This window comes from Chionomys nivalis, chromosome 2 (assembly GCF_950005125.1).
Source record: "Chionomys nivalis chromosome 2, mChiNiv1.1, whole genome shotgun sequence".
NCBI classification, from domain to species: Eukaryota; Metazoa; Chordata; class Mammalia; order Rodentia; family Cricetidae; genus Chionomys; species Chionomys nivalis.
The window spans coordinates 26117199-26141161 of NC_080087.1; positions in this window are offsets into that span (position 1 = coordinate 26117199).

Here is a 23963-nt window from a genome sequence, read left to right on the forward strand (position 1 = left end):
AGTGGGTTAGGTGAACTGCAAAACTTAAGGATGCATTGAAGTATTTAAAAGTCATGTACATTCATTTAATAAAATTGCTATTTGTTGCTAAAAAAAAAAAAAAAGTCCTTTTCTGAAAGTCTAGGAAATTTTAGCTTTTCCACTAGTATGGGCAAATGTTTGAGACTAACAGCCTCATATAAAGTCTTCTGGTCAAGTCTTAATTTCCAGATAAAAATGTCCACATGGAAGAGTCCATATTCTACAATTGGAGTAACAGGAATTTAATTTATCCACCCACTGGAAAAATAAGGACAAAATTAGGAAAGATACAGAAAGCACGGGTTTTGTTTTGTTTTTTAAAAACTCTCGACAAAGACAACTAGGAGAGTAATTCTTGAGAAACAAGAATAAATAAAGTCATTTTTATGACTACCTCGGCCTGTGGTTTAGTGGGATACTACCTATGGTCAAATGATGATATTTCCCCAAAATTTGTATGTTAAAGCTTAATCTCCAAAGTAATAGTATCGATAGGAGAGACCTAAAGGAAACGATTAGGCCAAGAAAGTTCTATCTTCATGAATGGAATCTGTGCCCTTATGAAAAAAACCCAAGGAAATCAGACAAGAAGGAACAAGATGATATCTGAAGTAGAACAAAACCCCTCACAGGACACCAAATCTTCTGACACCCAATGTTTTATCTAATAATTTTATAATTGTATAATATAAATTACAAATATTTTGTTTATATGTATATGTGTGTGTGCGCGTATGTATGTCCTTCCCTCCCCTCCCCTTTCTTTCTCATTTTCTCTCTCTCCCTCTCCCCTGCCCTTTGCCATCCAACATCTCTTTCTCTCCCTCCCTCCCTCCTTCCTCTCTGTCTCTGTCTGTCTGTCTGTCTGTCTGTGTTGCACATAGAAGGCCGAAGAGGCCATTGGACCCACTGGAGTTTGCGTTATGGGCAGTTGTGAGCTACTTTACATAGGTGATGCACACTGAACTTCAGTTGTCTGGCAGAAGCCACAAGTGTTCTTAACTACCGAGTCATCTCTCCAGTGCAGTTTGCATTGCTTTTAAGTTGCTCAGTTCATGTGACTTGGATATAGAATCCCAAATAGATGAAGACAAAGGTTTTTCCAGGGTGTGGTGTAGGAGAGAGGAACCTCAAAAGAGCGGAAGAACCTCGGAGACTGGGAGATGGAACTTAGAAGCGGAGGGCATCTAGTTCTCAGAGAAAAGTGTCGGTTGGAAGACTATACAGCACTGGGTATGAATTTGAAGGTTTAAGAGTCCAGGTGAGGACCATGCTGATCAATTGCATGAAAGGAAACTACCAGAAGCCATGAGGACGGGCTCATGCGAGATCTTCAAAAGAACTAGTCTCCCCTGCTTACATGGGGCCAGGAACAGTGAGTGTCCGATGCCACCAGTCAGACTGAGAAACTGCATCATTCATGAAACCCTTTGCCAAATGCTCAGAAGCTCTTGATTAGCTTTAATGGAATAATTAACCTCGTAGCAGATGCTGCTGTCTTCCATTTTCACTTTCAAAGTGTGCCATTCAAAAATCGAACCATTCCCAAGTAATTAAAGCCATATTCTGAAATAAAGCTCAAGAATGTGTGTGAGCATATCAATTATTCCATACACAGCAGTGTGAAATTTAGTATCTCTCTTTTACCGAAAGACATCGAGCATGCAAGGAAGCAAGGCCCATACTGAGGAGAAAAATACTTTTAAAAAAAATGGCTGACCTGGGGCTTTTCATGACAGAAAAAAAAAATGGCTGAATCAGGAGGTTAGGGCGTGGTAACCATCCTAACTGGCTCAAACCATGGGCTCAAATGTGAAAGAGAAACATGGTAGTTGTGAAAACAAGAGCTTGGTGACTTTTCCAGCCCAGTCTCCTCAGGCATGGCTACTTCTGCCATAGTCTTCTCCAACAATGTATCCTAGTCAACAACACCCAGCCCATTAACAGCTCCTGGAAAACCCACTGGCCATTTCCTAGTGGAACATCTCTAGGCTAAGAATATCCTCTCCAGAAGCTTTTCCTGGCAACCAAGAGGTGAAATTCCAGAAAGTTCCATTTGTGCAATTCCACAGTGACTTTCCTACCTGTGCTGAGTCACAGCCATGCCCTCTCCATCAGACGCTGATTGTTTTATTTTATTTTAAGTTTCTTTGAGATAGGGTGTCACCTTATCCCAGGCTGGCCTTAAACATGTATGGAGTTGAGAATGACCCTCATCTCTTGATCCTCCTGTCTCTTCCTCTCGAGTACTGGGATTATAGGCATGCACTGCCATGTCTAGCTATGCACTGATCTTAGCATCGGCGCAAGCCTATTCCTTGGGTGTTGTATTTTCATTCTACGTAGACCTGCTGCTCTTTATACTTTGTTTGGAGTTGTTATTAGTTTGCAGATTATTTCAATAGTTATTAGATTTTCACTGGAACAAGCAAGTTATTTGATAAAGAATCAAAAAGAGTACTGGAGTCTTATTCTTGAATCACATAAGATTGCAGATTATAAAACCAATATACAAGATGAATGAACAAGCAGAAGATGAAAATTTTAAAGTCATTTAAAAGTAACAGTTTAGTGATAAACCAGGTAAAAATGGGCCAAGACTTGAAACATAAAATCTGAAAAAAAATCCTGAGTTAAATAACAAAATTTTAAGTACATATAAGGATAAACCATGTTAGTGAGTTAATTTTCAATATTGAGAATATAGCAATTCTTCTCAAAATAGATCTTCAGATTCCAGTCAATGCCAAACATAATTCTAGTAGGTTATTGGGCACATGTCTGCAATTGGATTCTAAACTTATTCAAATGCAAGCAAGAAAGCTGATCTAACGCTAATATGAAGACGAATAAGATATTGGTGTCTCTGCTGTAGCTATCTCAAGACTTACTATAAGGTGACAATAATAAGCACAGCATTGTCATGAAAATGGTAAAATAGAGTGATGTATGATGTCACATGCTGATGATTGTAGCACATGAGAAATGGAACCAGGATGATTTTTGTGGATTCGAGGCCAGCCTGGGATACATAACAATATCATATCTCAGAGAGCCAAAGTAAAAAGACTAAATATATAAATGAACCCAATAATGCTGATAAATGGACTATTCATTCTAGCCCATGGCTCTCTGATGCAGTTATACAGGTAGTTCAGGGAGGAAAAAAATACATCAAATGATGCTAGAGCAATTGGACACTCCTACACTCTTTTTCTCGGTATGGCCTTTGAGCAGTACATCCATAGGCAAAAATAGGTCAAACAGGATCAGAGACCTAAGTCAGAAACCTGAAATTGTTGTAATAAGAGCGGCAGGGCTGCGTCCCCGGCACCCGGCCGCCCGCATGGCTAGCTTATGCCCCGAAATAATTACACGGAGACTGTATTCTTTTAATCACTGCCTGGCCCATTGGTTCCAGCCTCTTATTGGCTAGCTCTTACATATTGATCTAACCCATTTCTAATATTCTGTGTAGCACAACGAGTTGGCTTACCAGGGAAGATCTTAACCTGCATCTGTCTGGAGTGGGAGAATCATGGCGACTCCTGACTCGGCTTCTTTCTCCCAGCATTCTGTTCTGTTTACTCCACCCACCTAAGGGTTGGTCTATCAAATGGGCCTAGGCAGTTTCTTTATTACTTAACCAATGAAACAACAGAAAGATGACCCACCTCCATCATTTCCCCTTTTTCTGTTTAAACAAAAAAGAAAGGCTTTCACTTTAACATAGTAAGATTACATATAACAAAACAGTTGTCAAGCAAGAATTACAGTTACAATATTTATATCTATCTTTTAACATAACTAAGGAAAACTATAACTATCTATCTATTCTTCAACTCCATCAAAGACTCCAGAGGATATAATATTACCTAAGTAAACAAGAAATCCAAAACTCTAGAAATGAAAGAGACATCTCGCTGCCTGGACAGTCACCCAAAGTTTCTCTGTACCGTTGGGGCATCCATCTTCGTTCGGCCTACAGGCCCATAGTATCCAGCAGTCATTTTCATCAAGCAGGAAATTCCAAAGACAGTTCAGTCACTTTCTGCTGTGTCCTGCAGAATGTCTCATAGACTCTTTCATGAATCAGGAACCCCGAAAGACCGTCTCACCTTTAGGCGAGTTCAGTAGTCCTCTCTCTGAGGGTTCTCTGTGTCCAGTTTATGCAACAGTCCAGGAAAGAGCAGTTTCTTGCCCAAATGGCTATCATACTCCATAAGGAGTCTCTTCGATGCCCATCTTCCTCTTGAAGTAGATTGGTGCTGCCAGGAGCAGATGTGTCTCATTGTCATAAAAAGCCCTAAGTTATTAAAACATTAAATGCCATATTCTGCAGTCTTTGAAAGATATGAAGAATGCCTATCTAGCTGAAATATATCTATGCACATCTAGAAAATCTAACTAACATGACTAAAAGCTTGACAATTATTGATGATTATCCATTAACAACCTATATTCATTACATTTTTAAATGAACTACATAATCACAATACCTTAAGAGCAGAAATACATATACATATAACAAAATTAACCTTAAAATCCATAGCAATGCAAATTATTCATATCTATATCATTTCCCCCTTTAAATGTAAAAGAACATTTATAAACAATATTTGGGAACATGGGCGCAGTTTTTTCTCTCCAAACTGCTTCCTGCTGAATGGGGGCGCTGTATTCAGATCTTTCATGGTGTAACCTGTGTGTCAGGGTCATCTCAGTCGGCAGTTGAGTGAAGTAATTTTCTGAAGGTGTTCACAGCAACCTTTCAGGAGGGCGTGGTCTATCATACCATATCGGGATAGATGCAATCCACAGAGTCTTATCCTCTGTGAAAACAAAAGAAGACCCTTTCCAAAGCATCATATCCTTAGACCCATATTCTGAAATCATAATACCCTTATATCCATTCTGGGTTAGCTTGGCAGCCCATATAATGAAATGTCTCTCTGTACTTAGCTCCTTCACAGTCAAAAATTTTAAAGGAAACACAATAATACAAAGAATCCAGACTCTCTGTGAATTTTCCATTTTTACGTGGCTTATTTTTCTTTATTTCTTTTAATCTATAACTATCTGTACTCTGTCTCTTTAAAGACTTTACCCTTTTTTTTTAACCATTAACTTTATTCTCTATATTTTTTTCTTCTCTGTGATCCATTTATAGGTCTGAATCTGTCCTATTGTGAATCCGTAATTAATTTTTTTTTTTTTACTATCCAGGAGCATTTCTTAAAATGTTAAGCACTTCTTAAAAACTTAAGTTGCACCATATACAGGTAATACGGTATTGTGTCCTGCCCAGTCTAAACTTTAACTGTGCTGTTATTACAGTAATTACGGTAGTTCCTGCCTGAGACCAGCAAAGATGGCGGAGCTGAGCCACTCCTGCCTTAGAGCCATTTGGTGCCCCTGAGCCACACACAGTTCCAGGCACACAGCAGTCCACATTGCCATCAAGCAAGCCGTAGCACTTTACTCCAAATGCCCCGTTCGAAGACTCTGTCTTCTGCAGGAGCCAGACAGAGATCGTGATGGCGGCACAGCCCAGAAAGCCGGCATTTTAAAACAGCCAGTTTTTTCCTGCTGCTGAATCAGGACAATTTCTTTGTGGCACGCAACCCACAAACAGCAAAAAGCTTTCTTAAATTCTCTCTCTCTCCTTTTTAAGCCCTCTCAGGTTTTACGTGGAGTTCATTAGCACGTTGGGTGCCACTCTGTTGTAATAAGAGCGGCAGGGCTGCGTCCCCGGCACCCGGCCGCCCGCATGGCTAGCTTATGCCCCGAAATAATTACACGGAGACTGTATTCTTTTAATCACTGCCTGGCCCATTGGTTCCAGCCTCTTATTGGCTAGCTCTTACATATTGATCTAACCCATTTCTAATATTCTGTGTAGCACAACGAGTTGGCTTACCAGGGAAGATCTTAACCTGCATCTGTCTGGAGTGGGAGAATCATGGCGACTCCTGACTCGGCTTCTTTCTCCCAGCATTCTGTTCTGTTTACTCCACCCACCTAAGGGTTGGTCTATCAAATGGGCCTAGGCAGTTTCTTTATTACTTAACCAATGAAACAACAGAAAGATGACCCACCTCCATCATGAAATTATAAAACTTGCTGAAGAAAATATAGACAAGAGAAAAGAGTTATGACATATTAGGCAAAGATACTGTCTTGGCTAGGGTTCCTTCCTTCCATTGAAGGCAATTCTTAAAAATTGTAATAGGGATGTTGACGAGTATTTCTTCATAGATGATAGTTTTTGACTGGAGTGGGGGTGGGAAAGGACTTGATATTCCTTAAGTGGCAATCTGTGAGTTTGATCATGCTTCAGTGAGTATATGGGCAACACAATTTGGACTTGGTAATTTTTTTTTGTTTTCCTTCTTTTGTTTTGGAGAGGTCACAACCCTAGGAAGACTGGGAAGTGAATGTAATTGTGGTGCATTGCATGAAATTTCCAAATAACCAATAAAATATATTAAAAAGAAAAGAAAATATTACATATTTAAAAGATGTAATTAAGAGGGCCTAGGGATATAGTTTTATCAGTAATCTTTATCAGCATTTTCTTGACACCCAAACATAAGAATCTGAGTTCAATCCTTAGCAGCCATGTGAAAAGCCAAGTGTGGCAGTTCCTCTTTATAATCCCAGCATTGGTAAGAAAGAGACAGGCATATTCCTGGGGCTTTCTGACTAGCCAGCAAAGTCTATTGCAAGAGCCCAGGTCCTAGAGACACACTTTATCTTAAGAAAGAAAGGCAGGAAGGGAGGAAGAAAGGAAAGAAGGAAGGAGGGAGGGAGGGAGAAAGGGAGGGAGAAAGGAAAATGATGTCACCTGAGTAGAAAAGCATCCCAGGTTGAACTCTTGACCTCTTTCCTACCTCCACACACATGAGCATAGCTGTGTGCATTTACACACATGCAGACACATAGAATCACTCTATTAAGAGACTGAAATGAAAAACTAAAGAAAAAAATTTAGAAGTTATTAAAGATAAAAGACTTTATCCATTATGTATTGAATCACTCATAGCTCAATATTTTATTAAAAACCAAACATCTAAAAAATGGACAAAATAATTGAACAGACATTTTATCAACAAATATGCCTGGATTATAAATAAGCACTTGAGAAAGCTCTCTTTAGTCACTAGGGAAACACAAACATAAATATAATTGGATACTTCAAGATACATAGTGGAATGTTTGAAATAAAAATGTCTATACCCCGCATTTTCAATGATGTGGAGGACTGGGATTCACCTTGCTGTTGAGAATGCGAGAAGTGTGATTGTTTTGAAAAAGTTTGCCTGTTTCTCCAAAACTTACACCACATGACCTGTCCATCCTCTTTAGCTATTTAAATATAAGAAAAGAATGTACGCACTCATACAAAGGGATGTACATAAATGTTTGGGGCAGTCCTATTTATAGTATCTAAAAATTAGAAATAACTCAAATGCTTAAGGATAGTTCAATAAATATCCTGTGGTTTCTTCCTTAAAATAGAAAACTATGCAGCAATAAACAGGGATGAACTATTGACCGTCACTGATGAATCATTGTGCCGAGGGAAAGAAACCAGACCCAAAGTCTGTAAGGAAGGCCACCATTACAGAAAATTAGAGCAGCTGTAATCTAATCCAGAACAACAGAGACCAATTCAGCGGTATCTTGGGAAGGAAAATACAGTACAAATTTGGGGATATAAAGCCTTGGACAATGAAAGGAACTTCAATGAGGAGGGACATGTTCACTATCTTGTTTGTGGCAATGAGTTCACAGCTGGGCGCCCATCTCTAAACTTTAAAATTGCATATATTTCACAATAATTTTTAATTACATATTTTAAATGTGTGTGTTTAATTGGTTGCTAATTATACCTCCAACAGATTATGAAGTGTGCGCATTAGTTCACAGGTGGGTGGTTTTTGCCTTCAAAGATGGGCAGTTACATGTAGGCGGACACATCCATGGATTATTCCAGTAAATTGCAGTTAACCTGAATTCTCCTGTTCTTCCACAGACTGCTAGAAGCTTTGTTGCTCTTCACCCTTGGCTCTTGTTGAAAATGTGTTGCTTTCTATGACTGACTTCATTGAGTGGTGTGAAGTCAAGCTGTGTGTCAGCCGCTATGACAGTCTCTTTACTTCAGGGCTTATGGTCCGAAGGTCTTTTAAACTTAGCTACAGCTTCTTTACAGTTGGCTTTACCTTTAATAATTCATGAAGCAGACACAGGAAAGGAGAATAAAATACCTTTACCCTCCACGTTACGTTGAAAGGAAAATGGCACATAAGATGTACTTAGCAAATTGCAAACATTGCGAGCCAGTGGCTTTTGTCACTATCTCTGCTTGACAGTGTTCCCTCCCATCTATCTGGATGTCTGTTTCTAGGTGACATGTGCCTTTAATTCCTACCCGTCTATAAACTACAAAAGTCCAGAACCATGTTTACTTACAGTTGTCCTATTACCTGGATATATAAAATAATAATGTTAGGAAATAAATGATACAATTTCTTAATTCTTGTATTTGCTAGGTGTCTTAGTTAGGGTCTTTATTGTAGCAATGAAAGACCATGACCAAAAAGCAAGTTGGAGAGGAAAGGGTTTATTTGAATTATACTTCCATACTGCCCTTTATTATCAAGGGAAGTCAGGACAGGAACTTAAGTAGTGCAGGAACCTGAGGGCAGAAGCCAACACAGAGGCCATGGAAGGATGCACTTACTGGTTTGCTCAGCCTGCTTTCTATAGAACCCCGAACCACTAGCCCAGGGATGGCATCACCCACAGTGGGCTGTGCCCTCCCTGTTGATCACTAAGAAATGCCTTACAATTGGATCTCAAGGAGGCATTTTCTCAGTTAAGGCTCCTACCTCTCTGATGACTCTGGCTTGTGTCAAGTTTACATAAAACTAGCCAGTACCTTAGATGTTGGAAATCATAATTTTGAATGCATTGTATTTTTGTATTCCCCGAACAATTACGAGATGATATTACCAGTGACTATTTTATAGGTGACAACAAACCCAACCTATTAACATGAAACCATTACAATCACTTCACCAAATAAGATTCATTCCAGTACAATATACAGGGAAATTAAATTGTATTCCCTAACCCCCAACCCATTCGCATCTTGAAAAGTCAAGAGGTGTTAAGAGGTTGACAAGGATCTGGGAGACCATAGCTCCTCTGCACCGACAACGGATTGTGGAGATTTCAGTGTGGAGTGGTCACCCTCCACCCCAGGCTTATGTGTTTGCACACCTTGTCCCCAGCTGGTAACACTGTTCTGGAAGTGTGTAGATCCTTGAAGAAGGGAGAGCCTCACTGAAGGATGGGGGTCACTGGTGGAGGGCTTTGGAGTGTTACGGTCCAGCCCTGTTTTCTGACTGTAGATGTGATCAGCCAGTTTCCTGTTCTTGTTAACCCTACGCCCCGTCATGATGTGCTGTGTCCCTCTGGAACTGTGATTCAAAATAAATCCTTTCTTTCCTAAGTTGCCTTTTTCAGAGTATTTTCTCACAGTGACAGAAACGTAACTATGATAGAAATAAAATGCACAGATGTTTAGAGAATCATATGGCCACTTGAGGTAAATTTAAACATGCCCTATCTCAATACTCCTTTCATATCCAAGAGAAAGGAGTAAATATTGATTAAAAAACTCTCCCATTTGTAAAATACCAAACTAGAAACATTGAAATGTCAATCAACTAGAGGAAGGAAAAAGTGAACTGCTATGACTTTATCTCATGAGATGCTACAAAGTGGGACAGTAACAACAACAAAGTAACTAATGCATGGTGTACCTCAGAGACTTTACCATGAACAGCAGAAGCCACAAGCAAAAAAGTAATACACATCTTTGCATCCATGTGAAATTCGAGTACCCGTGTCTACAGAAAATAGAACAAATTTCTTTTTATAGAGGTGAAGCTAGATGGCAAAGAACATAAATGCCTTTCTGAGACCATAGCATTTAATATATGAACTGGTACATGATAGAAATCGAAATCATTGAAATTGCAATGACTGATTTAGCACACATTTGTTTTATATCTATCTATCTGTCTATCTATCTATCTATCTATCTATCCATCTACCTATCTATCATCTACCTTATGATATCATGACCTTGCTAGCTGCTTCCTTTGCTTCCTTGGAAAAGAGCAGTCCTGCTTGATTCCTCTGTAGTTCTCTGAATCATTTCCCACTGCCTTTGACTGCATATCCTCCTATTGCCAAAAAGCCAGATGCCCTGTCTTTGATCTGTGTTTGTTCAATTCTTGTATTGTGCACGCTCTTAATTAGGCGGTGGGGACCTATAATATTTATTTCTTCATGAGCCAAACAATACAAGTTCTACTGGGGGCAGAGAGCAGATGTTGCTATATTTTTGCCTACAGACCTTATTCTGGGATGCATCTGCCTGCACTTACATTAATCTTTCAAAAGCAGAAGTCAGTTGTTGTCTCATTTTTTTCATTGCTTTGCTTTCCCCCAACCCACCTTAACGCAGAAAACTCTTGAAACAATTTTACACAATAAGGTTGATGGTGATAAGTGTCTGTCCATGCATATGCTCAGGCTTTTGATATGTGCTTATCATAAAAATGTTCCTTGATGATCATACCCCAGAATCTATGTGACAATACTACTGAAAAAAATTGGTGCTGATCCCAACCCAGACATCCCTGCCCTCAGCAACTCTTCTCATCAGTGCCTGGTGTTTCTGCAACTCCTTGACTGAAGAAATTCTCAGGTCTGCCTTCCTGTTTGCATGAGCCTCCAAATTTAGAGATATGGGTATACATGTCCAAAAAGTAGACCTCTTTCTTCACTTTCAAGAGGAAGTCAGCTGGAACCACCACAACTCACTGAGTAGCAGAGTCCAAAGAACGAGAAAGCTAAGAAAAGGCTGACAAGCCAAAATTTTTGGTTCATGTCCATCCATTATTATGCAAACAGGCTCAAAGTTGGATGTATGAGCCACTGAAGGCAGCTATGTTAGTCATTCTGTTACATAATTCATGTATGTAGTACCCAAGCCCTTGTGTCTGGAAGACATCTGGACTGTCCATGGGACTCATTCATTTTGCTTTTAGAGTATTTTGGGGGAGAGCTACAGTTTGACCCGTTCAGAACTAAGGCAATTTCTATAATCTTCAAAATCTCTAAAATGATGACCGAGTAGGGGAAAATAAAGTAGGATATTGAATTAGAAACAATTCACATGAGAGAATAAGTGTGAAGTTCTTGCTTCACCACCCCCATCCAAGGCCCAGATTCTTGAGTTCTCATGTTTGAAGAAAGTGTACAGACTTTTTCCTTAGATGTGAAGCAGTTTGCTCAGATGCATCCTAAATATAGAACACAAAAAGAATTTTATCGACTATTGCTTCTATAAAAGATAAATGTATAGTTTTATGAGGAAATAATAAATTTATAAAAGAAAATTTTAAAAACAGGGAAAAGGAAAAATTCTCATAAACATAAAAGTAGTAAACCACTTTGGACCTTTGGTGCTATTTTCTGTGATGGATCATTTGTTTTTCAAAACCATCTGGCAATTCCTCCAGAACCTTCCTTATGATAGAAAATTTAAACATCTGCTTTAGGTATTATGTGGATCTTTGGGAATTAGAGAGTAAAGTGAGGCTTGGGGTGTTGCTAAAATGTCTGTGAATCCCAATAATTGTTCCCTGAACTATCACTTAATGTCTGTGGGTCCCTTGTGCCACTGATAACAGTCCCAACCAAGCATGGGTAATGTGTGGACAACTATAGGACCTGAAAAATTGTGAACACACACACATGCATGTGCACAGATGCAGGAGAGAGAGAGAGACAGAGACAGACAGAGACAGAGAGTGATAGAGAGACAGAGATGGAGAATACGGATTTAGAAGATGAACAATGATCTCCAATTATTTTCATTTGTGGCATCAGAAGCTTATTAGGTACACACATATTCTGCTCCAATTATATGTATTAGGGATAGTGGCTTTTACCTAACTTTAATAATTCATTATAATGTTCAATTTGACTATAGTTATAGAAACATCTAAGAGACATACCTTTCAATGGATGACACTGGAATGAGGGTATTTCCAAAGAGAACCCAATCAGGAGAGAAGATACCCTAAATACAGGGGACACTATCTCATGGGTTGGTAACCCAGACTAAATAAAAAGGAAAAAAAATAGAGATGGAAAGCCTGAAAATTAACAACATTCCTGTCTCTGTGCCTTCTGATGATTGACATAGTGTGCCACCGTCTACCTTCTACCCTTGGGTTAGCTTAGCATTGACGAACTATTAAAGTGCTGCATCCTGTTTACCATGCCTATTTTGTACATCTCAGAGAGATGGAATTAAAAAGTTTATGGAGACAGTGTCTGTAGGTGAGCAGTCTCAGGCTGGAAACATCCTGGGGGTGGGAAGTTGCAGTTGCAAGTTTTGTCATAGACTGGCCAATTGCTTGTAAATACTCATATGCAGACTGGAGGAAGGGTTTACAATTTTGAGCCTGACCTGTATAGGGAAGTCTTTTCCATTCCCATGGGTCTCGTGTATTGGACGTTTGGTAAGACCATGATGGTAATACACATTCACTCATGACTTCATCCATCCCTACAAATTCACGCCAGGCTTCCTTTGCTTCCCTCATTAAGGGAAAATAATTTCCTTCTCATCAAGAGAATGAAAACCTTGGCATGATTAGAGCTGTAATGTTTCAGTTGGTCAGGCCAATGACCAGTTGTAGTGAATGACTGTCACCTAAGCCAAGCAGCCATTGTCTTGGGGCATTCAGCTATACCTTCATGCAAAAGATCATTTGAGCTGGGTTTTTAGACAGCTTAAAACTATACATAGAAGGACAGAGGGCAGCATGTGTACCCACTAATCTCCACTACCTGTGCCATACAACTCTGTCTTAATTGCATGTGGCCTAGGGAAGGAACTCGAGCGTTTGGAGGATGCAAAGGACTAGATCTTGGAATCCAACTATGTAACTCCAGGAAAACCCTCATCCTTGCTGGGTAAAAGCTTCCCAGGTGTGGCCAGCTAGGGTGGGGAAGAGTACCCACACCCCTATGATTTACCTTTCACTCATGCTCTCAAATAAAGTACAATAAGATCAGAGTGAACTTTGAAGGAATCATACCTCAGTTTGTTGTTGGGACTTTAGGGGAAGGGGGTAGATGTTCCTTACCTAATACCCTGTGAAAGAATTTTAGTAACACATGGATAAGGGACCCCTACCAGGAAGGCAGTTTCACTTTAAACTATGCTAAAGAGGTAAGAGGAATTATTAGATTTTTCAAATGAGGAAATGTACCTTTTTCCCCAGAATTCCCGCCCCCAGAACATTCTCTGCAATCTGCCATGAGGTTTTCACTGATCTGCCCAAATTCTGGAATCTTCACTCAAGCTTAACCTCTTTTCTCCTCTTGTCTGTTTTCTTCAGATGCTGTCCAGAGCCTAAGTATGCTCTCCCTGGCACTATGGGCTTCTTTATTACCTATCGCTTCTCTGCCTAGTGCAGGGCTACTTCTCTGCTATATATCTAACCTCCACGCATAACTAAAATGTGTGGCTTCCTTTCCATTCTCCTTTTAATGCAACTGCTGAGTTTAACAGCCTGCCTCCCTGAGGCTTTTTATTTTAAACTTTAACAAAACTTCTGTTTGAATCCATTTATAAGTTGTTTTATTAATGAGAACAGAATCCCAAGGAAGGGGAACTTCCCTCCAGCATCACTTGCTATCATGACTTTCTAGACATAATAGTCTCCATCTCCTTAACTTGTGGGCTAAAAACAAACCTAGCTTCACTTCATTGTTTCTTGTCAAGTATTTGGTTCAGAAGTCAGAGTAGTAACCAATTTAGAAAAACAGTCCTAAGAAGAGACCATTGGCTGAAATAGTCTTGGCCATGCTTTGAAAATTGGTTGCCAAGAGGGATATGGAAAGGTTTAGAGCAAAATCCTAGAGTATTGAAAAGCAGATCTTAGGGGAACATTCTGGTGGGAGTTGAGAAGCCAGAATCCTGATAGAGTCACACACAGAAATATTATACTCATAAATTTTTAAAGAGAAACAAGGACTCTGCCAGAAACTTTGTTAAAGTCTACTTACATTGCATTTGGGCAAATAATCTACCTCTATCTTGAAAAACTTGGTGGTTGAATTCAAAAGTAGTAGACTAATTTGTTTGGCAGAGGAATGGTTACTGCTTGGTCCTGTTAGCCAGGCTTACTGTGCATGTATGTGTGCATGTGTGTGCATGTGAGGGGGGCAAGTAGAACAGAAAGATTTGAAAGATGGGCATTATGATAATGAAAGGATGGTGAGAGTTTAACACTGCTTTCAAATGCATGCAAATGAACTATAATTATTAAAAGATAGTACCATTAAATGGAAGACATGGACTTTGCCTTGGGACAATAGGAAAATAACTTTGAGGGCAATACCACCCTACCAAGAACTCTAAGAGTATAACCATGCAAATTTATGTAAAAGGAAAGTTCCAGAAAAAAATAGTTTTCAGCATATCATGATGAAAAACTGATAACTGTGGAAATATTTCACAAGACTTACCAGAAAAGGCACACAAAAGTCACCAGAGGTTGGGCCGATGAGGGACAGGTTGTATCTTGATTTGGCAACACATGATGGTATCCACATGCTGCTCGTTTCTCAGCCATGCAAAACACAAGTGATGGGTTCATGGAGGTTTGGGTCATAGTTTCTCAGAAGGCCTCTGAGGCAAAGCAATGTGTAAGGGTCAGATTACTTGAACGGGAGGATCAGAGTCCATGGCTGTGAGTTTTGAAGGTAATACTCATATTGCAATGAAGAGTACAGGATATTTGAGATACAAAAATCTGGGGCATTTGTCAAGGAAAGCTATATCTATGTAATAAAGCCTGTCTAAGAGAGAGACCATACACATTACAAACAATATAGATGAATGGGTGGGGTTTCCCAAGATCATTGGAGCCTAGATGATGGTATGAAATTCCAAATGCCAGATGTGGAGCTAGAAGATTTGACATTTTCCCTTCTGGATTTAATTCTAGTCCTATGCCTCCATTTTTTTGAAATGTGATTGTTTAATCTGTCCCATTGAATGCTTAGATATATGTAGGTCCAAAAAATATACAGGATCTCACAATTAGGATATTACCTTATATCTCAGAGAATACTTTGTTATACTTTTGAGTGTTGTTGGAATTGTTAAGACTATAGGCAATTAACTGAGTGCATTGTTGCATTATAAAATGGACGTGGAATTTTGAGGACCAGTGATGGAATGCTATGGCTTAAAAATGGGTATGTTTCTGTGTCAAACTGACAAGTGATGGGCTTGTTCTCATTAATAATTTTCTACTTGACTGGACTTTCTATCAGCTCAGAGACATACCTCTGGGCTCATTCTGTACATGGGAAGTATCATCCCAATGGCTGGGAACTAAATGTGGAAAAATGGAGAAAGTGAGTAAGCCTAGCCTGTGCTGGGATTCTCTTTTAGCTTCTGCTAAGAAATAAAATAAAATAAAATGTGACCAGCCACCTACTGCTACTTTGCTATCAGGAAGGACTATGTTCCTTCTATCTATGAGCCAAAATAAGTTCTTTCTCCCTTAAGTTGCTTCTTGACAGGTATTTAGTCACAATATTAAAAAAGTAACGTGTGTACTAACCAATATTTGAATACAGCACTTTCTACGTATGAGGCTCTATTATAAATGCTTTTTAAATGTCTATACACTTATATATTTAACAACCTATAGAGGAGTATTATTTCAGAGATAACTCTGGGACTCAACTATTTGTCCCTGAATCCATATTCTCAATTTTCATTCTATACTGGCAATTGCTGAGTTTTTACGTTATAAAAAGTAGCTTTCTTGTTTCAGTCTATTGCTCTTTACAGCAGTTGATAATCCTTTTAGGAGGTGAATATGAATAGCAGCTTTGTTACCTTCACACAACCTAGAATCAATGACAAGAGTGTCTCTGTGTGGAACTGTCTTGGTTGTATTGGCCTATGGGAATGCCAGTGTTTGGTTATTTTTAGTTGGGCTAATTCAGGTGGAAAGGGTCATCCTGAATGTGTGCAGCACCATTTCATGGGCTGGATTGTGAACTGCATATATATGGGATCATTGAGACTAGCACAAGCAAGTGAGTGAGTGAACATGAATTCAAATTCATTTCTCTTTGCTATTGATGGTGGATGTGCTGTGACTAGTGGCTCTACCCCTCTGCTGTTGTGACTCCCACTCAATGGTGGATTGTAGCCAGAACTGGTGAGCATGTAGAACAAGTCAAACCATATCTGAGGCATGTCAATTCCTCGTGATTTGTTGTGCCCTGAAATTATTTAAAATTAGAACAATAGAAAAAGAATTTCTACGTTTTCCAGGGAAGAAGACAAAATACAGGGCTGTAAGCCAAAATCAAATGCCAATAGCACCAAACTGCCACAAACTGCTTTGATAATAAAATGTAAAATATCAGGGTCCCTCTGAGGAGTGCTTTTACTCAGAGGCAGCAGGCAAGGGTTTCTGAGGAGAATTTGGGATGGAATTTCTCAGTGTCCAGTGATTAATTGTGTGAGTCACTGGGATAAAAAATTTACAGATAGCTGAGAAAGTGTCTTTTATGGATGTATATATAGATGTTTCTGGAAAGACCAACATTTGAATGTGAAGACTTAGCAAAGAAGATTGCCTCCACCAGTTCAGGTAAACAGGAACCCAGCTGCTGAGGATCTGCACAGAACACAATGGGGGAGGAGTGGTAAATACTTATCTGCACTTCAGCACAGATATCTATACTTTCCTTTTTGTAGACCATTATTCTGGAACTTGGGGCCTTCAGAGTGAGATATGGACACACACCATTAACTTTCTCCTTTGAGAGTGGCATGGGGGCTCTCCTTTCTCTCTTTACCTCACCACTCTAGCATTCTTCCTTCCTTCCATTTGTTCCTTATAATTATTTTCCTCCATTGGATTGAAATTGTATTAAAAACTCGTCTAAGATTTAGAAAAGGGCAAGGCATACTCACATGAGGTAATAACACCATTGTTGAATACCTATTTGGTACTATTCTGTACACTGTTTCTATTCCTAATTTTTTTAAAAAAATTCATTCTAGAATGTAGTTGGTATTAATCCTATCTCACAGATGGTGAGAGGAGACTTTCAGGGGTGAGGAATTTGCTCAGGGGCACATAGTTGAACTGCAATTAGAGTGAGGGGTGAAGGGAACCCAAACGCCTGCAGTTTTCCCAACACAAGGGAACCCAAAGCCCTGCAGTTTCCCCAACTCCCTAAGGTCTGTCTCAGAAACGCCGAAAATATCCAGATTTGCTGTAGATTTGGTTTTTAAAACGGAGTACTTCCAGATACAGTTAATTAACTCAAGGGTAAATTGTTATTTCCCCTAAGTTCTTGGCTGCACTGAAACTAAAGAGGTGTTGGATCCTGACTTTGCTTGTGAGCCATGACAGCAAAAATAATTTTTATGAGGCATGTGCTCTTGAAACCCTGACTCCAAAGAGCCAACAAATGAGTTCGTGGAATGAAAGCAGCTATGCAATGACCTCCTTCACCCACCTACGCAGTCTATAAAACATCTTCTAAGCAGGTGTCACAGAGGGGCACCACGTGGAGAGCTCAGCATGCGTGCGTCCAGACATTTCTTAACCATACATTATACAGATCCCTTAAGACCAGGTACTTAGAGCTTTCGCTTTCTACTAAGTAATTAAATCAAATGAAGTTCCCTCGCCCACATCGACTCCCACATGCACACGTGGGTTTTGTTAATGGCAACACAAAGCACTCTAATGTGTTTAGCAGCACCAGGTGTGGGGTGTAAATCTATCTACAGGAGTTAAAGACAAGGCGTGGAGGAAGAAACTTCTTGTGTCTTTGACTTAGTTCCAGGAAGAGAGGATAATGGAGAAAAGGCTTTATTCCAACTCCTCAGTGCTTTTCAGCAGAGAAAATCTCCCTAGGCCAGGAAACTATGAGGCCCATGGTACTCTGGGTATTGTATTAACACCGTTCACTTGGCAGAACCACTACAGGTATCTGCACAGACTCACTTGTTACCTGTCTAGCAACATGTCTGAATTCATTCTTGACCTTTCCACCACTGTGCTGTGCTCCTTTTGGCAGGGACATCATTCTGGTTGTGTGGAGGTGTGTCATACTGTGTTGGGTCCTTGGAGTGACTGTTGTTCTCATGTAGTGGGATAGACGGAACTTGAGATTAGCTGCCACCCTAGATGTCAGTGACCCTTAAACAGGAAAGTGTGGAAAGTAGAACAGTGACATTACCTTTGAGACAGATGGAATATGACAGGTCTCCAGGCCACATCAGGTGCAACTGTAGCACCCCAGAGTTTTCCTCCCTCGCTGTCCCTCCTCCTTGCCCTCTCCCTAGCACCTTCGCTTCCCTTTTCTTCTTGTTTTCTATTTTTCTGACTTCTCTCGGCATTCCCTCATCCCCTTCTTTCTTTTCTGTGACTAGGGAAAAGAAGGAACCCAAGGACTGAATATTAGAATTAGCAGTTGCTGATTAAAGAATCACAGAAAGAGCCAGGCAGTGGTGGTGCACGCCTTTAATCCCAGCATTCGGGAGGCAGAGGCAGGCGGATCTCTGTGAGTTCAAGGCCAGCCTGGTCTACAAGAGCTAGTTCCAGGACAGGCACCAAAAACTTCAGAGAAACCCTGTCTCGAAAAAAATTCAGGAAAAAAAAAGAATCACAGAAAGATAGAAACATTTAAATAAAAGAATTACTGATAACAGGAAACATAATGCTCAAATACAAATACTGATAATACATTTCTGAGTTTATTTCTGCTTGTGGGCGTGCATGCAATACCATCGACCCTTGCTAATAGTTCAACTGCAAAGTAATTGTGATTTACCCACTGTTTGTCATGAAATAATGTTAAAGTTTGAGCACAAAATTATAGTATCTTACTGTGCCCATATGAAAAGTGTATTCTCATTATGTTAACATAATCATTTAAATAAAAGATGTCCCTAACCCTGAGGGCAAACTCTGTTGGGAGAGGGGATGTCGTCCTCTAAGATTGCTTCTAGCTGACATGGGGGCGGCGTTCTTCTTAGGGGGTCCTGTGAAAGCAAATGATGGTAAAATTCCCAATTTAACCTTTGACCTAAGAAAATTGTAACTAGTCTCTGAGCGTTTTGAGAAGGTCTGGCCAGAGTGTTATCAAAAATGTGCACCATTCGAAATTGTCTTGTGTAGTTGGTACCAAAAAACAGGTCTAATGCAAGACCCATTTTTCCAATGGCCCTGATCTGAGCTTTAAAGGCCCCAAAATCCTTTTGCATTCCACATTTGCATTTTCATAAGCCAAAGACTCAATCATTATACGTCTTGCTTCTGGGTCAGATATCCCTATTTGTACAGCTTTAATTTGTCTTTGTAAAAAGTCATTAAAGGGTTCTTTCTGACCCTGTTTGACTTTGACAAATGATTCCATTCTCTGTCCTGGGTCTTGCACCCTGTCCCAAGCCCTTAAGGCTGCTGTAGTACACATGGAGAGTGTGTTTTTATCCAAATTAGCTTGTTTCTGAGGGTCGGAAAAGAGCCCCTCTTCTAGAATTTGATCTAGGGAAATCTCAATTTTCTTTGCTGTTCTAAAAGTCTAGCCTCTTGTCTGAATAAGCATTTCCATTTCAATTGCAGTCCATTCTCAAGTACCACAGAGCTCAGCTGTAACCAGTCAGAGGGAGTTGCTTTGCTTGTTGTGGCCCAAGATTTTAGCATCTCTTTAACAAAAGAGGCATGCATCCAAAAAGTCATTATAGCCTGTTTAATTTCTTTGAGATCATTCATATGGACAGGCTCCCATGTATCTTCCTTGATGACCCTAGGGTCTCTGGAACCAACCATTTTCTCTGTTGTTACTATTGGAAAGGCAGGTAGAACTGTAGGTAGAGCTTTGTGGGAATTGTCCCGGAGAGATTTACCCACAGATGTAGTTAAAATTTACCTTTCTACCCCTTGCTCTTCTTTATCAGAATTTAGAAATTCCTCAATTTTTTTTAAATTCTATTCATCATTGCCTTCTGCAATGTCTGAATCTCCTGTCCAGAATTATGTTTTAAAGGCTTCATTGAGGATTCTAAAGTATGAAGTTTGTCCATTAGAGATAACATCTCATCTTTGGACATAATTTTTATAGCATAAACCGTGCCTTCTTGTATTGACAATCTTTCCGCCAATCTGTCATAAGCTTTAGACAAAATCCGATTGTCACATTCAGCAGTTTTGATTCTCTCAGTTAATGTTTCAGTTCCTTCAGAAAGGGACTGAAGCTTACTATCCAAATCAGCTGTTCCCTCTTCCATAGTAATGAATTTTTCCTTAATATCAGTCATTAATGTTTCAGTTCTTACAGAAAGCGACTGAAGCTTACGATCCAAATCAGCGGTTCCCTCTCCCATAGTAATGAATTTCTCCTTATCATCAGCCTGTACCTCTTCTAAATTTTGTTCAGTTTTTCGAGTTGTGTTAAACAAAGATCTGTTCTCTGCCTGGAGAACTTCAAACTGATTTTTGAGAAGATTGTTGTCATTCTCAATTGTTTTTAAGCATTCAACCTCGTCTCATAAAGACTTTATCATATTTCTATTATCAAACCATATAGTACCAAGGAAAACTACGAATCCCAGAAAGACCCATATCTGTGGGCTGACAGACACTTCTTGTAAAATCTCCCACATGGTACAATCAAAAAGGCTGTTAAAGTCTTGAATGGTAATGTTTTTAGACATTTTTCTTATTTATAAAAGAAAATTATTTACCTGTAATGACGTTTTCCTGCCAGTGGTGGCTAAAGAAATGCACCTGAGTCCACATGGTCTAAGCCAGAGCTGGTCTGAAACAATTAACTCAAAACAAAAATTATTGTACTGCCTGAGAAGTTAGATTGGTCGTGGAAGGGGTCACTTTGTCTGCTGCTGTGGCGGCTTTTGCTTCAAAACCGCAGGTGCTTCTGTTAATTCAGGCAGCGGGGTTTCGCTGCAAACTTAGCCAAGGCAGGCAGGGAGTGGTTAACGTGCTCTGGCCCGAGTAAGTCTGTAAGAAGGGGCAGGCCCATAGGCTAGGCGTAAGGGGCCAAGTGGGGGTTGCTGCTCTGCGACTGTATTGTGGCCTGGAGTTGGGGAAGGGAAAGCGAGCCGGGAGCACGCTGTGAATGCTAGCAGGCTATGCTTGCCCAATCGCACTTCCTGAGCTCCGGTAGCTAACTTGCTCGCAAAGGCTGGGAATGATTGAGCTTGTGCCCCCCCCATGCCGGGGCAGGGGCAAAATAGCCCCACATTGGGTGCCAAAATGTAACAACGTAAATGAATGCAGACAGATTATAAAAATATATACAGCTTTAATGGGGAAATAAACTTACAGGACCACAGGTTCCCGCAGAGAACAGGAAAGCCGAAAAAAGGGGCTGCTGGGATCATGCCCTGCATATTTATCAGTAAACATTAGCCTGAGGCGAACACACCCCCTAATGGGCGGGGCTTATCCCTACATACACAAACTGTAAGAACAGCATCAAAGTTTTCTGTAAGACTTTTACTCAGTTCCCAAGTGTCAACATCTGTTGAAGGGAGCTGTGGGCCTTCTTTTTGTCCTGCCCGGCTCCCACATGGTTAGCTTTATACCCGAAATAACAACACACAAATTGTATTGTTTTAAACACTGCTTGGCCCATTATATCTCTTCTCGGCTAACTCTCGCATCTGGACTAGCCCATTTCTAATAATCTGCGTAGCACCCCAAGGTGCGCTTACCAGGAAGATTCTAGCCTACATCCATCCTGGGTCGGAGCTTCATCGTGTCTGCCCTGGAAATGAGCTGCATGGCGTCTGGCTCTGAGAGGAGCTGCCCTGCATCTGAGCTCACTTCCTCTTCCTCCCAGCATTCTGTTCTGTTTACTCCACCCACCTATGTTCTAACCTATGAGGGCCAAGCAGTTTCTTTTTTGATTAACCAATAACCTTCCTCCATCAAACATCTGATCACATTTTTTTTTATTCAAGGCTTTTTTTTCCTCCATAGATGACAGATAACTAGATAGATAGATGATAGATAACTCAAAGGAAAAACCTCTTCTGCTGTAGACACCAGTGGGCTGCCATATCTGATTTCCTAAATTATGGGTTTCCTCTCCAAGGAATTTCATAGTACCCTACAGATACCAACTAGGTGACTCATCGTTCAACTCCATCATGATTTCAGTCCCTAACGACTGTCCCAATTTCACATGCAATATGCAAACTTCAAGTCTCTTGCTGCCCTTCTCTCCTACTACATATAAATTGGAGTTCTAGGACTTCTTCCTTGGGTTCATTAATTTGCTCTGAGTGCACAGAAATCGAGAAACATTCTACTTACATTCATCAGTGTATTGTGAAGGAGAAAGATGGTCAGCCCGATGAAGAATTATGTAGAATGAAACACAAGGAGGCACATAGCTCTTATGTGCCTGTCCCCAGTATGCTGCTCTCCCAACCTCTACATGTGTTCAAAAAATACCCCATACCCCTTCTTTGGGGAACTTTAAGGAGGTTCCATTATATAGGCATGATGAACTAACTGGTAATTCACCCCTGAATTAATCACCAGCCACTTTCCCTTCTCAGAAGTTGGGGTTGTGGGCAGAGTTGATGATTTCAACCCTTGGATGCCATGATTCGTTCATCTGGCAAACAGCCCATGGCCAGAAGCTACCTGGAAGCATTCAACAGGCAGTCAGTTCGTTATCATGTGAGAAGAGAATCGATTTCCCACTGCAGAGATTCCAGAGTCTTAGCTCTTATGCCAGGAAATGAAAACTAGTGCCAGACGTTATAACAAAAGATGTTCCTAGACTGCCATTTCCCAGTGCAGTGTACAATAACTTAGGAGATATGAACCAGGAACTAGAGACATAAGCCAGCAACTAAGTTGCTGTGTATATGTGTGTGTATCTATATCTTTATGAATATATATATGTATTTTAATTATGTGACAGTGTCTTAGAGGCATAAGTTTCCCCCCATCATTTGAGAGTAGGCTGTAAACTGCAGCCATACCGCTAATTTAATCATGAATACTTCAATGTCTGTTTCCTAAAAGTTCTCATATATAATCACAATATAACCATGAAAACCCAAGCAAGGGATTGTGGCACACACCTGTAATTCCAGCTACACAGGAGACTGAGGAAACAGGACTGCAAGTTTGAGGCCAACCTGAGCTCTATAGTGACTTTGAAACCAGTCTGAATAACTCAAGGGGACCTTGCCTCAAAGTAAAGATTAAAAAGGGATGCTGTAGTTGAGGGGTGCTTTCCTGGCATCTGTGGCGCCCCTATGCTCTATCTCTACATCACCAAAAACATATTTTTCTTCTTTATTATATATTTTGTTATTTAAAACCTTTTTTAAATTCAACTATATTTTGATCATTTTCCTTCCCTGCCCCAAGTCTTTTGAGATCCTTTTCCCACTCTACCCACCCAACTTTAAGTTCTATCTCAAAAAAATAAAAAAATAAAAATAAAAGACCCTGAAACCAAAACAAAACAAACAAACAAACAAAAAAAACAACAATAGCAAAATCCCTATAAAACAAGAAAATAACACCCAAACAGAAAAATAAAATCACACCAACCAACAAAAACTCCCAAAGAAGCCCTTCAAACTGTAATCAAATAAAAGCACATAAAACAACAACAAAAGCAAACTGTGGAGTTCATTATATGTTGGTTAACTACTGAAAATTAAAACCTTTAAAAAAAATAGACTATTAAAAAAACACTGAAGCACCCGATACACCTGGCTGACCCTGCATAACACCTGAGGTGTG